At 40.6% G+C, this 12975-nt stretch overlaps 1 protein-coding gene across 3 annotated transcripts in view; it reads left to right on the top strand.

Annotated features, from left to right (window-relative positions):
* EPHA6 (EPH receptor A6) overlaps window positions 1-12975 on the top strand; it is a 564169-nt gene that overhangs the window by 521144 nt on the left and 30050 nt on the right. The window lies entirely within an intron of this gene.

Below are 12975 nucleotides of genomic sequence, written 5' to 3'. Positions count from 1 at the left end.
ATTTGGTTGCAGTACTTGGGAAAATCATTGTTGGTCAGCGTACATCAAACAAATGCTTTATAGGCTTTTACGTAATTGTGAAGACAATTGGGGAACAATACAAAAACAAGCTTGTTTTTCTGACTCAAGAGCTTTTGTATGGTACATTTGCTGTGATTACCACAAATCTAAAGAAGGCAGTTTCAGCCCTGAGCTTTTTAACCCTCAAATGCCAAAATAAACAAAATTATTTAAATATCCTCGTGTTTATTTTTGGTAGGCATTTTTAATGCAGCAGCAATTGCCCATATCCTGTTGCTGAAAAAAACAGCTAATACGCTTTGAAGCATTTTTAAAAGACCAAATGTGCAATAAAATATTATGGGTTTAGTCCATGAACACAATGTTTGTGTATATTGCAAAAAGCAGTACACATGAAAAAACTGATCAGTCCATTGCTTCCATTATTCCTATATAGCTGTGAGGCGTTGAAGACTGCTTTTTCCCCTATTCTTGGGTTTTTATTTGAATTCCAGACTGTGGCTGAGATGGGGAAAGAGGGCTAGAAAGACCAAGAGCATGTCATCGACAACTTCATTTAGACAAATGAGATTGTGATCATTCCAGCATCCCAAAGGGAATCTGGAGTAGAAAACATGAGCTTCAGAAAAAGGAGTCTGGGGAAAGCAAGGGAACATCTGTTCATATGGGAATTACTAGAAAGCTATCTGCAATGGCATCTCCTCTGTAAACAGAGAACATGAAAATAAGTGAGTGAGATACCTGCCACTGAGAATGATGCCTAAAACCATGGAACAGGAGGTAAAGATGCTGGATTGAATCCTGTGACCCCAGGCAGATTAAGACTGGAGATGTACCTTTTTTCAGCCAAGATAAATCAGCAGAAGCAGTAGTAGATACACTTAAAACCCAAAGATCTCTAGCACCCACTTGTATGTTAGAAATAAAAAAAGTTCCCTAATTAAATATCACCTGTAGCACATAATAGTAAAACAGAGGCATGAATGTGAAGAGAAAAACATTTAATTGAGGCACTGAAATGTGAGGGCTCAGTGAACAACTCAAGTACATGGACTCAACAGGAGTAGCAACCAAGAGGATGACCACATCGGTGGTGCACCGTGGGTGCAGCACAGAAAGACAAGATGGGAAGGGCAGTGAAGGGCTTCCTTTCCAAACGTTACATCTCATCCTTGGAAGAAAACAGTGCATTTGTATGTCTATTTTTTCCTATTAATTGATTTTTACATTGTAGGTGATCATGTAACTAGGGGTGGAGGCTGTTGCTTTGTGTTTTTTAAGTTAGGCTGAGTTATGCCAGAAGTGCAGACTAATCTACCTGTCATTAGTCATAAGAACACATGCTGAGGGGATACTGATGGCCTAGTCATGGGGGAAGTTTTGGAGAATATGCCAGGTGTGGAAATTTGTTAAGGAGGATAGATGGCTCGTCTAGATCAATTTGCCAGAGCACATTGAGGTTGCAATCAGCGAGCTCTCCCGTACCTGGAATAAATCATTCTGGGAAATGCTGGTAAGGGATGCTGTCTTCCTTACAGTGTGTTTTTGGTGATGTGAAATCACTCAACGCTGAGTTTACCTGACAAGTTTTTCATCTTGATACCACTGGTTTTATCAGGTGTAAGTATCATGCCCGTCCTTACAAAATTCAAGTTTCTTCTTTAGTTATTTCACCAGAACTAAAGGGATCCTGTGGGTTGTTGGAAATTACTGACCACCAGTCCGCTCCAGAAATTTTCCAGTCAACACTGAAACAAGCAATGGAAGGATGCATGTGCTATAAAATATACTCCATTCTGTGAAAATAGGTAGTGCTTTGATTGGCATTTTGGCCCTCAAAGTGATACGAATTTCTGGTTTTGAAGATTGGCTTGAATGTTAGCACTTTACACAGATCTTAAAACTAAGGAATCAAAACTATGCATTAGTATTCTGTAACTTCATACTCCATTGGTAACAAAACCAGTTGGCTTTAATTTCCTTAAGTATACAAGGTCATAATCAAGAGCAGCAGAACAGTAAAATGTCAGCTATCTATAGACAAAGGAGAAAAATGCTTTTTCTTGAAATGTCATTGAGTTCTGCTGAATGCTTTTGATTTACTCTCTTTCCCAATGCTATCATCTAAGAGTTTACCTGCAGATGCTCCAGGCACAGCTGTGCTAGAGCAGCCTGTTGGAATGCATGTTTTGCTTGTCCGCAAGAAGAGCTTTGGAAATCCATGTCCTACATATATCTATATGCATATATGCATGTATTCATTTTTCAGTACATAAATGTAACTGAGATGATTGGGGAAAAAAAAGAAAAACTCAGTGCGTACGCTTTGTTACAGCAGAAGAAGGGACTCCCTGCAGAAGTTGTATCCATATGTTATGTGAGCTGGCCATGCAAACACGTGACTGCCATGCACCTGTGCCTGAAGGCAGGCATTTAGCCAGCTTTGCCATGACTTTGCCAGATGCATAAGCTTAATTTCCATGAAGCTTGAATGCTAAAAACTATTAAATGGCTATCAGTGAATTTCTGGTTAAAAAAGATTTGTCATTTGCCAATATACCTCTGCTCAAATAATATTTCTAAATTTGAAAACAAACAAACACAACATAACCTCATTTTTCACACTGGCTTTTTTTTATCTGTAAAGACACTCTAAAAGGTCAAAACAAGTTTCAGCTACTTTGATGAAGCTTTTTGGTACATTCATGTAGATAATGCAAAAGTCACCACTGCTTAGAGGGTGTACGGCAATTTATATAAATTACTATTCCAAGATCAACCACAGCTGGTCTAGCACCAGTGGCAAGTCTGATGTCAAAGAAAAATCACATCTCTCACTATACCATGTATCTTCTTACCTTTGTATTACACTATTCTGTTAAACAAAGTACCCCTGAGGGCTGTTTATCCCCAGATAATAGTCTCTGCTGTTAGGTACTACTTCATCAAAATGTTTCCTTCTGATGATGTCTTACTGTAATATATCATGGAAGTGACAACTAATATATTATATGATAAAGTAAAATATCCCCTGAACAAGGTACAGGGATGATCAATTATGTTAATATGTTATTCCCATTATATTATCATCAGTCAGATGATGATTTAGTACGATGCATCATCAGAAAAAAGATAATCTAATAGGGTATTACTCAAAACTTTATGCCATCTGGGGAATAGAAGAAGTAAATTCAGCTGACTTATAGGACAGAAGGCATCCCAGTGCCACAATTCATGAACAGCCTAAACTGAACTATATCAAGATATAGAAAAGAAGTACAAAAGTCTAGGATGTGCAATACTAAGAAATGTCACTATTGTAGAAGTCAGAAGCTGATCCTCTGTGTCTGTAAAGCAGTAATACACCAGTATAAACACTATACATTAAACTGGTATTGCCGTTAGTATGACTGGAGCTGCCACCATAGGTATCAGTCACTGGTTTGTGCTGGTAAGGTGATGGTAGGGAAATAGAAACTAACCTGACGTTCAGTGCCCTTTATTCAGACAGCTGACGGAGATTTAGTTGAGCATGGGTATCTGCAGGAAGGCTCGACCACGTTCCTGTGCCAGACTATTCATCATCAAACAGATGGTTATCCTATTATTCAACAATTTGCATGCTGCCACGCTAGAGTGATCTATGGACAATACCAGTATGTCACTAAACCGAGTAGAAATATCAGAGAAACTTTGTTGTGAAGCAGCCCCTAACTTGGACTGAAAACTGCTCTCATACGTTCACTTCTTCGTAATTTTTTGGTGATGTGCTTCATCCATGTTTGTGCAGTTACGGTATGATAACGCTGTGTTGTAACTTCTGCTGTAACAGGATACCTTCCTTGGTCAGAGATAGAGAAAAAATTATTTCACGAGAACGTAATTAATGAAGCCCTGTGTCCTAGGGCTCCATTACATTGCCAACTGCATTTTCACATTGCAGTTATCCCCGATCTGGGGCTGTCTTCTGCAGCCTCAACAGCCTAACTTCCATTCTTCTCAGAGTCTCCCTATGGCATCTTCACGGTACCTCCAGCTTCTTGCTGTGCTCCACCACATTTGCTTCCTTGGTAAAGCTTAGATCACTCCCATCTCCCTGTGGCCTCATACAATATTGAATTATTCATATCAAATTCCATTTCAATATTCAATATTCGTATTCCACACCCCTCTGCTTGTCTCCCCAGTAGCCCAAACATTTGGCCTAGTTTGCCAGCTGGGCAAGTGACAGCAAGGTCAGCCACTGAGCCACTGCCTTCTAGCTGCTGGTGGGTCCAGAAGAACGGCTGCATCCTGAGCTCTCCTGCCTTTCCCTGTGGAGAAATACTGTGATCTCTCTCCTTTGCTTAGGTACTGTTTTTCATTAAATATGTGGGAAATCAGGAATGGATCAGCTGCCTATAGGTAGAGGTCCAATGCCCTCTGAGATATCATGGGGAACCTGAGATCTCTGCAAAGGACCAGCAGGCACAAGAACGAGAGAGTGGGAGACCTGCATTTCCCTAAAACAACAGCTAGTGAGCCAGTGACAGCACCTAAAGGGACAGCAGACCCCATGTTTAGGTGATTTGATCTGGTCTTTGATGTCTTTCCTGCCTCTGCCTTTCCGCCATCCACGCTTCTTGCAGTTGGCAGTGGTTGACGCTCCGAGCCCGGGGGCCGGCTGCCCCACCGGCATCCCAGCGGTGCAGCAGCAGTGCGTACACCTCGTTTCTTTGGAAAACCAGCAGGGAGGCACTGGGACCATTCTGACCTACTGCAGGAGGAACGGCTGTTACCGTCCTCTTCTCTGCTGAGCCTGACTGCCCACCCTGGCCTTGGCCAGCCGTTCCTCCCCGTCGCCCCTCCCTGTCCCCAGGCGGGAAGGCAGGAGATAGCGTTTGACAGGTCCCTGGCCCCTGTCATGCTTCTTGACCTGTGGCCCTGGGCTCAGCTGCTTCTCCTTCATCAGCATCTGTTCTCCCATCTCCCCTACAATATATAAACAATATTTTTATGCAGGATGTGGGCTCACTTAGAGACGTGAAGCTTGCATGCATCCCAACAGCCTGGGAATACTTCTATTCCCTTTTTTTTTTTTTTTTTTTCCCCTAAGTGAAAAAAATTATTGATGAAGAAAGATACGAGACCAAAACCTTTACGAGACAGTGTCATTGCTCCACAGAGCAAACATAAGGCCTCCACATACTCACCCAGTAGCAAGCCCCTACTATCTCAGGGCAGTACTTTTACAGCTAAGTCTGCCAGTTTCTCTCCCTAGTACTCAGTCCTTTTTCTGTCACTAAAACTTAATAACAGTAGAACTATTTATTTCCTTTTGTCAAAGGGTTTATTCATAAAGGGTATCTATAAACATTGGGGTCCTGTAGAAAGACATAGTAATGTCATCAATAGAATCAACAACAAAAATGTCTTGGGATGTTTAAGATAGCCTTCTACAATTACACTGTCTCACAGCAAAGAACACCTCACTTCAGGTGCCTTTCTTGAACTTTTTAATTTTCTTTAACTTACTTTCCCCAGAAATGTTGGCAACACATTTATCACCCACATTTACCTGATTACACTATTATGTCATGTTTATATTGTACTTGCAAGTGACCTGAGATCATAGGAAGGGAACAATGATCAAACCCAGACAGCTGCAACGCTTGCGAGCTCAGAAGAGTGTCTCCAAAGTGCAAGCAAGTAGCCAACGTCAAGGAGGGCTATAATAAGAGAGAGCACGTGCCATGATGCATTCTCAGTTCTGGTTATCAAGCTTTTAGCAGCCTGTCGTTCAAAGGTTTCTTTAAGTCAGAGGTAGGTCTTTACATACAGTACCTTTCATTAATATTTCTTCTGTAAGTTTCTCTTGTTACTTTTTGAAGGTCTTTGTAATTTTAGAATTCATGTCATCCCATAGCAATGTTTCCTTATTAAAAAAAAAAAATGTTGATGTTTTTAATCTGCTACTTGCCAGTTATGGTTCTCTACTCACTACCTATTATCTGCTCCATTATATTCAGGGTTGTACAGACCTTTCTTAGTTTCTTTTCTTCCATACCTTTGAACACCCATCCTGTCTTTTTCTACAGGTCTCTTAGTTTCAGTGTCTGCTTTTGGGGTGGGGGATGAAGGCTGCAATCAGTAAGCAATACGCAGGAATATCCTAGGTTTTAATAGGGCCATGCTTTTTTTTTTTTTTCTTTTCCTGATCATTTCTATCATTTCATTTCAGTTTTTCCCACTAGTCTGCTTTTGAGCAGGGAATTGATAATTTTACAGAGCTGGCTGGCTGTTACAACCACAAGATCTGTCTTGAGAGTGATTGCTTAGTACAGAGTCCTGTTATTTTTGACGTAAAGTTAGGAGCATTTTAGTCTGTGTGCATCACTATGAGACTGAATTTTGTGACATTTTATTGCTTAGCCACTCAGTATCATAAGACTCTTCGGCAAATTTTTGTGGTCGATCACCATCTTTGCTACCATGAATACCTTTGAAGTGCTAGCACAATTTTACTTGTTTTCTGTCTGGTCTGTATTTTAGATTCTACATACGTACGCTGCCAGCAGGACTTGAGCATTGGTCCCAGGGGGATGCCACTCTAAAAACTGACCTTTTCTTTCTGTCTGCTTGTTTCCTGTCTTTTGACCAGCTACTTATCCACGAGTTGACTGAAACTTAAATAACTGGCAAACTCCTTCAGGATAAAATGACAAGTGACCTCACAAAAATGCGAGCAGAACATTTAATTCATCAGTTACTAAGATATTAATCCTCCTCTGCACTTCCTGATGCAGGTGGGATGAAAACTCAAGCAATGATACTTGCAGAGTAGCTCAGCCTCATAATACTTCTGATCATCACCATCTGTATGTCTGTGTGTGGCACCGTAACTTTCAAAAGAAAAGCCTAATTTTTGTGATGTTTCTGACTGGTTTCTAGAATAAAGTTTTGAAGAAGCCTTAGATAAATAAAATCTAGTGTACCTCAGAGCAAGCTGTATGTGAATTCAGTATCGAAGTTCCTACGTTCTCTCTAGTGCAGCACCCCAAAGAATGGAATACAAAAATGTATACTGGAGACAGTACCAGAGCCTATATGGTGTCGATTTTGCATTTAAATGCATTTCACTTTCAATTGTCAAGTTTCCATATGCTTCTGAGGTTTTATTGGCCACTTCAAATCGTATGGTGTATGTGTATGGTGTATTGTAGGTATTGCATTATCCTGTGCCCAGTGACAGGACAAGGGGCAACGGGCACAAACTGCAGCCCAGGAAGCTCCACCTGAACATGAGGAAAAATGCCTTTACCCTGAGGGTGACAGACCCTGGCACAGGCTGCCCAGGGAGGCTGTGGGGTCTCCTTCTCTGGAGACACTCAAAACCCACCTGGACGTGACTCTGTGCAACCTGCTCCGGGTGCCCTGCCTTGGCAGGGCTTGGGCTGGGTGATGCCCAGAGGTCCCTTCCCACCCCAAACATCCTGGGATTCTGTGATTCTGTGAATTCTGGCAGGGATCAGGGCAAGGCAGTAGAGCGTGAATGATCTGGGCATTATTGCAGCACAGAGAGAGGCCACTTGGATTACTGAAACATGGGAACTGTTTGTTGTGCATGTCAACTAGATATGCATGTAGAAATCACTAGCTGTGAAATCGTTAATGATAGTTAATGACATGAAGTATTCAAGCAATGAATGGTAACAGTGTACTTTTGATTCAATAATAAACACTTCAGTAAACCCTGGGCAAGTCAGGGGTATCATTTCAGAGACAAGTCTTTGTTGATGCTTTTGAGAAAGCATAGTGCCTAGTAACTTTTTTTTTTTTTTTAACATAAATTACTTGGGGTTTGAGAGATATTTGTATTCGGTAACTCAGTATTGCCATAAGAATGGACCTTGTAGCAAATTCCTGTGTTACAGATTTGTGCAACGTAAGGTATCCTTCCAATAAGCGCCTCTGACCAAATCCTTTTCACCTTTTCCATTGACTCCAGCAGCACGACCTGTGTAAGCAAAGCGGATGGGCTCTGGATGTGCAGATAGAAGGACTCTGCAGGGGTAACTTTCAAGAAATTGGTTACGGCTGTAATGTGAGCTGTGCTGACACAGCTGGCAGATAGCTGGAAATTGATGCTCTTGAAAAGAGATAGATCTTTGCCAGAAATATTAGTTTCAAGGAAAATGACATTTTTTCCTATCATTACTGTCAAGTGGTGCTATAGTTTCTAAACTGGATTTGGTCAAGATGCATCGCTCTGATATTTAATTTCAGAAAAGGAAAGGGTTTCTCTGTGATTGAGGGCCAAGCACCCAATACTGTAAAATTCACTGGTGCATTCTTAATCCTAGGGAAATGCAAAATCCCACTCTCTAAAACATTACGAGATGCCTTGGCCCCACCAGGCTCACCATTATCTTTCAAAAGACCAGTCTCAAAGAAGTTTTGCAAAATACTCTTTATCTGTCCTTGTACAATCGCCTGGTTCTTACCAGGGCTCTGAGAACACCACCAGTCCTTACTGGCCTGCCTGGCCTCCTGTGGGACTCCCCCAGCCCTGCTCATGGACGGGCCCAGGACCCTGTTTCAGCTCAGCCTGGGACCACCGATCCCTGCTCCAGCGATGTCGCAGCCAGCCAGCCCCAGCCCTGTTGGCTGGAAGTTGTTTGGATTTGCTGGCTTCACCTTGGCCTGCTACCTCACCTTTGCCTGATGCTCACAGGGACTGTCTGTAGCACCCGTTGCCATCACCGCCCTGCCCTGCTCTTCCCGCCGGGCGCCGTGGGGTGCACCCTGTCCATGAGGGCATTGCTCAGCCTGTGTGGCGGCCGCTCCTGGCTCCCCATCCCTCAGGGAGCAGCCCTGCTCTTGCTGCTCTGACAGCTCTAGCTGCCTGCGCTGATGCATAAAGCAGTTAACTTCTGAAAGCTGCATCATTCTTAATCTCTTTCCTGTCTTTCCCTTCTTTCTCTTTACTTTCCTCTTCCTCTTCTGAAAAAAAAAAAAGCACATTGAGCTTTCGGCTCTAGAAGAGCGAGACCTCTGCCCATCTTCAGCCACGGACCCCTTTCACTCCTTCACTGGAATGAACTACTTTGTCTATTTAGAAACTAAACAAATATATGTTCTTAAACTAAATGGGTAAAAACCTTGGGTCTTTCAACGAGCATCTTTCAAAGGCATCATGGCTAACAAGGAAAGATGTCTGTAGTCCAGTTGGTAACACAAACAGGAGGCAATCGCATCAACTGCTTGTCTTTGGTAGTTTGCTGTATCTTTGTCATTGTATAAAGTCCTTTAAATTGCACTGTCAAGAAAACACGAATGCAGGACAGATATAAGTGGTCAGAAATATTCACTACCATTTCACTTACATAGATTTTGAGGGTCAAAGCTATGCATTTTTATCAGACATCTTATTATCTTTCAACCCAAGTGAAGATCAATGCCTCAGAACAGGCAAGAGACAGCATGTTGAAGTGTTTTGTTTCAAAGGAAATGCTACTACTACTACTAATGAGAATCCCAGCTGGTTTAGAGAGAGTTCCTGATTTCATAATTCTTCAATTTTTAGTAAAGTAATCTAATATTTTAATTCTTTGATTTTTGAACTAAAATACAAGAGGGTAGGATATATCTGTCTCTCTGGAGGTTTGCCTGTGTACATATACCACTACTCAATTCATCCCACGGATGACCTTTAGGAAGACAAAATGACAGGTTGGGTGGAGTATTTTGGAGAAGCATCCTGCTCTACCTCTAATAACATGAAGTGTTTCTGGTGATCTGTGGGCAGACATTTCATCTTGGCTGTTTTAGTTCTGTCAATATCTTAAACGCTGATTCCTTCCATCTATCAACAGCTTTCCCCCTTTTGGAAAACACAAATAGATCAGTACTGTCAGGGTTAATATTCACTAAAATTGATGTATTCTCAAAATCATAAACAACTTGTGCTGAAAAATAGGGTTGCTAACTTGGGGGGGGGCGGGTGGGAATCAAGTTCCACATACTTAACTTTAGCATTCTTAATCAGGATATGTGAAAGAAAATGAATACTTTCCCAGAGATTAAAAGCAAATCCAGTCTTTTTGAAAATCAGGGGATTTTGTTCATTTCAGTTCTGAGGGAAATGAAAGACTGGTAGAACTGACTGGAATTGGGCATAATGAGAACAAATTCTGAAATGCCTTTTCAGAGCAGTTTTGTTATCTTGCCATGTAGTTCCTCTGATATTCCAATAGGCACTAGAGAAGACTCTTGATAATAATGAATAGTTCTAAATTACGATTTGAGGATGCTAAATTCTGACTATTTGTAACTTTGCACATGAAAAATTTGATTCATATGCTCAAACAAAAGCATTGCTCCAGCAAAGTGGCATAAGGCTTTTGTACAGAATGATGAATTATGTCCAATATTTAAAACTAATCTCTCTCATTACTTTTGTCTCTCTTCACTCTGAAGTTCTTCTTTTTCTCCCATCTCTGTCATTTGGGGTAGAGAAAAAGACAGATACTACACTTGTTTAATGGGAAATTATTGCACAATTCAGTAACAACCTACATAAAGGAATAGTAACTGACAGATGCATAGGGATTACCGTGCCAGGTTAAGCTAGTGGTGCCCATAGTTTGGTACCTTTTGTCCTAGAAATAGATGGTTCTAGATGTCTCTGCATCTGGAACCTCATCATTTAGTAAAAACAGCCAGCTCTGTGACAGTCCCTCTGCAGTGTTTGTCATTCAAGGAAAATAGAGAACAGGCTTTTCAAGAGAGACAGGCATTGTTTCACATCACTGCCAGTTCTGGGGCACCATCAGCCTGAGGCTTCTGGCTGCTTACGTGTATCACTGTCTTTGCACATCCATTAGGGGCTCATACATCTTGCCTTCAGTTTTATATCTAAGGTTCTCAGAGGTGTCATGCCTCACTTTAAGGAGCTAGCAGGGCATGCCAGAAGTTCTGGGCATCTAACAGGCTTCCTTCTTTGCTTCTGTGCCCTCTCTGAACATCTTTCACATCAAGCATTTTGAGCTTGCTGATGCATCTCAACTTTCACCTTGGTAGAATAATGGGCCATTACGTTATTCTGCTGGAGTTTTAAAATATATTTAAATATTTCATTAAAGAAACTGTTAATGGCTCTGGTTTTTAAAAAGATGTCTAAGATGAAAAAAAAAAATCAAATGGGAGATGGCAAAAACACTGTTGGACCATATACAATGTCAGTATCAGTTGCCTCACCGAGGTCTTTTCACAGAACAGCTCATAAGCAATTTTTTGTTTTTGCAAGCTCAAAGATGAGACAGCATTTGGGGAAGACTGTCTCCCACTCTTGCACAGCTTGAGGTAAAGAATGAAGCATTCTGCAACATGTAGTTCCAACTCTGCCTTAAACGCGCAGCAAGCTCTGCTGTTGCCAGCTATGGGGGGAAAGCGAGCGTGTGTGGAGGTGTGGGTGGGCAAGGGGGGAAATTTCATTTTGAGGGCTGATCTCCAAACAAGCTAAGAAATGTGAGCCTAATATTCTAATTCCAAGGGGACTCTTGACACTGCATAGTAAAATTGCTTATCAAATTACAATCAAGAAAAAAATCAGGAGATAGACACTATTCAGCTTGCAGCAATTGGGGAAAAAAAAGGCTGAATTCTAATCATTTGAATAGCAGCATTAGTCTTCTTTTACTATGTGATAATAAAATTAGCTTATCACCGATATCATTATTAATGTATGAAATGAGGCAGAAATACAATTTGGTTCCTAACACCCCTTCTGCCCCGCCACCTCATCCCCCAAAGAGAGAAAATAACCTAAAAGCAAAACGGCTTTGCGTAAGGGCTCTCACACAAGCAGCTGTGACAGATTTCATTGCTACAGTAGTAAAATGTAAATGACTTATAAATTATCTTAATTCCAAGGTGGGGCATTGCGTAAATAGTATTGCATTTATTGTTTTCCCAGTTACATCGAAACGTAAAAAGACATGTCCAATATCAGCAATACTGTTTATTACTCTAATCAGAAATGGGAAATATATTTTCAGCTACTCTAAACCTTATGTGTTCTTTTATTATGCATGAGCAGCTATTACTGCTGTTCACTCATATTCGTCTCTTAAGGTAGTCATGTTGCAATCCCTGCCTTTTGAATATTTTCAAATATATAAAACAACTTTTTTGCATAAAAGGATGTTCCGCAGACATAATTAAGTATTGAAATTTACATTTTTATGAATATAACATCTTCATACATCAGATGAATCCATTGTAAAAATTTTCACTTTCTCATTAAAGCCAGCGCAAAAGAATTTTATTTTACAACACTGAACACATCTTATACCCTTGAACGTGAGCTGCCCCGAATTGTGTTAAGACCTTTTTCTCCATTCTCATTTTCACACTCAATAAGCCACTACTGTTTCAGTCCAAAAGGGATCAGTCAGTAAAGCTGTATCATGAAACTAGCTGTAGAGCCTAATCAGAGTCTTTAAAACTCATTTATATTTAGCCAATTGTTCACAAATCTAGCTGCAAGTGCTGCTCAAGACGTGACCTCTTTTTCGAGTATAATTTGGGAACACATAATCAGATTTATGAAAAGGACACAGTTTAAAAATACTTTTCCTGTTATGTTATCCATATTATGTTATAGACACTAAAAGTAAAATCTGTAAATACCCAAATGCCTTCTATTTTCATGTATAGATTTGTGTTTTCCCTACAGGTAGATATTTAATTATTAACATAAGACTTTTCATTAACATTCAAACAATAATAAATGATTAATAAAACTCTCCAAATTACAAATCTAGCTCATAGCAAATTTGCTGATCCATCAGTTTGTCTTGATAAATAGAGTCTTAAAGTAACACAGCCATCTAAACGGGTAGAGTTTTTTTCCTGTCATCTCCTCAGATCCGTGATAAGGAAAGAAAATACGGACTTTTTTCTTTTTCATCC

Source organism: Falco punctatus (assembly GCF_963210335.1).
Source record: "Falco punctatus genome assembly, chromosome: 2".
NCBI classification, from domain to species: Eukaryota; Metazoa; Chordata; class Aves; order Falconiformes; family Falconidae; genus Falco; species Falco punctatus.
Note: the sequence above shows the minus strand (reverse complement) of the source record. Positions and strands in the feature narration are given on the sequence as shown.